We start from the raw sequence: 5,279 nt of genomic DNA on the forward strand, positions 1-5,279 counted from the left end.
AAAAATTATTATTATTATTATCTGATGTGCCCTTGGAACATATTTTTATGGTCATTGTGGCAACCACACAATTCTGACCTTTGCTATTGTTGCTGTGTGCCTTCAAGTCATTTCTAACTTATGACGACCCACTGCAAATGAAACTTTCAGGGTTTTTTCTTGGGATGATTTGTTCAGAGGATGTTTGCCATTGACATACTCAAAGTCACCCAGTGGGTTTCATGGCTGAGCTGGGAATTGAAACCAAGTCTCCAGATTCATAGTTCAACACTCAAACCACTATGCCATGCTGGCCTTTCAATATTGCCCTCGTCGTTTCCCCAGATGGCCACATTTTCTTCCCAGGACACTATGATTTGGGGATTCCCCAACATATGCCTGATTTTTCTTTAAAAAATACCTGAAATACTTTTCCTAAGGCGTTGTGACTTTGCAGTAAGAACTTTCTATTAAACTATGCTGATATATTGGCCTTACCTGGAATATGGTGCCCAGTTCTAGGTGCTACCATTCAGGAAGGATGTTGATAAGCTGGAACATGTCCACAGAAAAGTGGCCAAGATGATCCAAAATCTGGAAACCAGATGTGTGATGTGGAACGAGTTAGAGATCAGACTATATTTAGCTTGGAGAAGAGAAAATTGAGAAAAAGATTTTCAGTAGTGGAGAACATGGCTGCCATTTTTAAAATACTGTATCGGAAAAGGTGGAGCAAGCTTGTTTTCTGCTGCTCCAGAGACTATAACACTAAGCAGTGGGTTGAAATGACAAGAAAAGAGATTCCACCTAGATATTTGAAAGAACTTCATCACTATGATCCAAAACACACTGCAGAAATAATCCACTTTAAATGCCCTGGTTTAGTGCTAGGGAATCCTGGGAACTGTAGTTTATTGTGGCACCAGAGCGCTCTGACAGAGAAGGTTCAATGTCTCACAATATTACAGTTCCCAGAATCCCTTAGCCAGGGCAGTTAAAGTGGTCTCAAACTGGATTATTTCTGCAGTGTATTTTGGCCTGTTTGACAGTGGAACAGATTACCTTGAAAGGTGGTGGACCGTCCTTCTTTGGTAATCTTTTGGTAATCTTCTTTCAAGAGTGCCTTACCAAACTTCAAATCCTAGCATTCTGTAGGATGGAGCCATGACAGTTGAGGCACATGTTAATACAATTACATATCTTTGATTCCGTCCGCATCAAGTGACTTTACGTATGATGATCAAACAGGTAACCCTTGCGTATGACTAGTAGGTATCAAACTGGCAAGTCCACCCTCCTGTCCATACCCATTAACCTATTTAGCTCAGAAGATGGTAAAATGCAGTGGCTTAATCTGTAGCTTCAGATGCTTCAAACAAGCAAGTCAGAGCAAGGCAGAGAAACCTGTCAGTCACTAAGCTGTATGACCTGGGGAACAACTCCTCTTCAAAGTCCTCTACTTGCTGTCATTTTAATTTGCTTAAGCTGTTTTTAATTTTGTTTGTACTATGCCTTGGATATAATAATGCAATTAGCACAACAAGGGAATGAATGAAGCAGCCAGCAACCAAGTTGGATTATTGATTTGATATTGTATCCTAGGTAAGTCTGCCACCCAGTGGTCACAACTCCTTCCGTCAATCGCTTTGACTTCCTTGGCCATTTCATCCAAATAATAATAATAATAATAATAATAATAATAATAATAATAATAATAATTTGTATCCTACCTCTCTTTGGCAATTACTTTATTAAGGGCAGTGATACCGCTTTCCCTTTTGGATCCTCTCATGTCAACCCTAGTGGCACAAGAGGAATCTGCAAAGCATAATGAAGCACCTATCTAAATTGTTATGATAAAAGCACTGGATCCATTCAGATCTCACAACAAGGCTGCATCCACACAGCAAAAATAATCCAGGTTGACACCATTTTAACTGTCAGGGCTCCATCCTATGGAATCCTGGGATTTGTAGTTTGTCGTGGCACTAGGGCACTCTGACAGAGAAGGCTGAACATCTCACAAACACAAAACATAGGATTCCATAGCATTGAGCCACGGCAGTTAAAGTGGATTATTTTTGAAGTGTGGATGAAGCCCAAGAGTACAGATGTGAGTCTTGATTTCACACTGCAGTTCACCAAGTAACTCTTGTACTTCTGGAACCTTTTGTAGTTGGAATCTGTGTTTTTTTATGATAATAAAATTTGTATACTCTTATTCTATACATTTTCTGGAATATACACAATGCATTTTCTGTAATGTACACACAGTGCACTTATTTATCTGCTCTTCCTAATGCCTTCATTTCCTTACACATTTCCCCCATAGACTAAAATGTGTTTGTGTGTATTTTTTTTAATGATATGCACTTTAGCCATTCACTTTCTAAGACATATACATGATTTCATGAGTACAAAACGTACTGCAAATGTGCAAATTTCTGCAAGAAGGTGCATTTTGTCTCTCAGTGAATCTCAGCAGATGCAAAAGAGCTAATTTCAGCAAGAAATTTGAAAGTGCCAAAATTATGTTCCAGTTTCTACACAACAGTCCCTGATGAGTTTGCTACCACAGATGATGAGTATAACTGTTTCTTTTCCCCACTGATTTCTACATTGATCCCAATCTTACCCTCAGCAGTTCAGAAGTAAGCCTAAAGACATGCTACACAGCTGTTGTTGTTGTTGTTTCATGCCTTCAAGTAGTATCTGATTTTTGGAGAACCTATCATGGGGTTTTCTGAGGCTGTGACATGCCCCAGTCTTCCACTGTGAAATGTTGGGGGGTCTGGAAGCATGCATTGTGTAGAGGTTTGAGCATTGGACTATGATTCTGGAGACCAGGGATTGATTCCCAGCTTGGCCATGCAACCCACTGGGTGACCTTGGACAAGTCACACACTCTCAGCCTCAGAGGAAGGCAATGGTAAACCTCTTCTGAACAAATCTTGCCAAGAGAACCCCATGATAGGGTCACCATAAGTTGTAAATGACTTGGAGGTACAAAACACATGGAAGCATGAATTAAAACCTGGCGTCATCTTGATGTAGAAGTCACTCCAGATGCCACTGAGTACCATGAAAGGAACATCGCTAAAAACAACAAGTGACCAACTTGGTGCAACAAAGGCTGCTGTTAAATGGAGTCCTTGTGGGTTTTAGCTCGTAGCCTGATCCTCCTAAGCTCCTTGGAAGTCTTTAAACAGAGGCTGGATGGCCATCTGTCAGGAATGCTTTGACTGAGAGTTCCTGCATGGCAGGGGGTTGGACTGGATGGCCCTTGGGGTCTCTTCCAACTCTATGATTCTATGATTCTACCTGAAAATGGTGAACCCCAAAAGGACCAGTTCCTTGACTTGAAGATGAGGACTTTCCATTTCTGTGCCTCCTGATTGGCATGCACCCTGTGCCACTGGGCCAGGATGGTACAAGAGGAGTAACTTGATGAGATGTATGGAGAGAAGATGTCATCCACTGACTTGGGTTCATGATCACTGGCCTCAGATTCAATGCCAGGGACCAGGCTCCAAATTGGAAGTGGACTTCCAAATGTTTGTGAATTGTGTTAATCACCAATGTCTATGACGGCTAGGACAGGTGGGAGTTGCAGTGCAACATTTGCAGGGCCATACAATTCCCATCTTTGTTCTAAATCTAATTGCTATTCAAAGTAAGATTGACCCATTGATGTAACTGTTGAGTAGTAAGTCAACACTTTGTATGTTTTGTTGGGGGGGGGGGAGGTTTTTTTGCTTTTCTTTGTGGCTGAGATAAAGTGACTCTCTGTTGTTGTTGTTGTTGTTGTTGTTGTTGTTGTGTTCCTTCAAGTCATTTCTGGCCTATGGTGAGCCTAAAGTAAACCTATGGCAGGATTTTCTTTGGCAAGGTTTATTCAAAAGGGGTTTTGCCAATGCCTCCCTGTGGATGGTACTTGGGGTCCCCTGCATCTCTAAGAAAGGTTTGGAAACCATATCTTATGATGAAAGACTTAGGGAGCTGGGGAAGTTTAGCCTGGAGAAGAGAAGGTTAAGAGGTGATATGATAGCCCTGTTTAAATAATTGAAGGGATGTCGTATTGAGGAGGGAGCTAGCTTGTTTTCTGCTGCTCCAGACACTGGGACACAGAGCAGTGGATTCAAACTACAGTACAAGAAAAGAGATTCCACCTCAACGTTAGGAGGAACTTCGTGACAATAAGAGCTGTTTGATAGCGGAATATGTAATTTTGGAGAGTAGTGGAGTCTCCTTCTTTGGAGGTCTTTAATCAGAGGCTCTGTTGTTAGTGCTTTGATGGTGAGTTCCTGCATGGCAGAATGAGGTTGGACTGGATTGCCCTTGGGGTACCTAAGAAAAGTATGTAAACCATATCCTATGAGGAGTAGCTAGGGAGCTGGGTATGTCTAGCTTGGAGAAGAGACAATTAAGGTGGTGGTATGATTTTCCAGAGGAGGGCAACCAAAATAGCGAAAGGTCTGGAAACCAGGCCTTGTGACAGTGAATCCCGAACTTTGGTTCTGAAGTGTTTTGGACTTCAGCTCCCAGAAGCCCCAGCAAGCTTGGCCAATAGTCAGAAATTCTGGAAGCTGATGTCTAAAACATATGAAGGACCAATGATTAGGAACCAGTGCCCTATGAGGAGCAACTTAGGGAGCTGGATATGTATAGCCTGGAGAAGAGATGATTTAAGAGGTGATAGGACAGCCCTGTTTAAATACTTGAAGGGATGTCATATTGAGGAGGGAGCAAGCTTGTTTTCTGCTGCTCCAGAGAACAAGACCAGGAAAAATGGATGCAAGCTGCAAGAAAAGAGATTCCACTCAACACTAGTAAGGACTTCCTGACAGTAAGAGCTGTTTGATAATGGAATATATAATCTTGGAGGGTGCTGGAGTCCCCTTCCTTGGGGGTCTTTAAACAGAGGCTGGATGGCCATCTGTCGGGGATGGTTTGAGGGTGAGTTCCTGCATGGCAGAAGGCTGGACTGGATGGCCCTTGCAGTCTCTTCCAACTCTGGAATGTACGCCACTGGCAGGTCCATTTTATTTCATTTTATTCTACTCTGTTTTATGTACTGTGTAAACCTACAGCGCTTTATTAAATAAAGTTCAATACAAACAACAACAACAACAACAACAATAATAATAACAACAACAACAGTATTGGAGGATTCCAGTTGGCGATGATGGCGCCGCCTGCTCCCCTGCTGGCCAAGGCTGGCATTTCAGGACCCTGGACAGCCCCCTCCTCTGTGCGCAAGAGAGGAGCAGAGCGGGGAGGGAAGAGGAGGCGAGGCAGTC

The sequence above is a fragment of the Sceloporus occidentalis genome, unplaced genomic scaffold (assembly GCF_023333645.1).
Source record: "Sceloporus occidentalis isolate IW3139 unplaced genomic scaffold, rSceOcc1.0.p SCAF_9, whole genome shotgun sequence".
Classification (NCBI taxonomy): domain Eukaryota; kingdom Metazoa; phylum Chordata; class Lepidosauria; order Squamata; family Phrynosomatidae; genus Sceloporus; species Sceloporus occidentalis.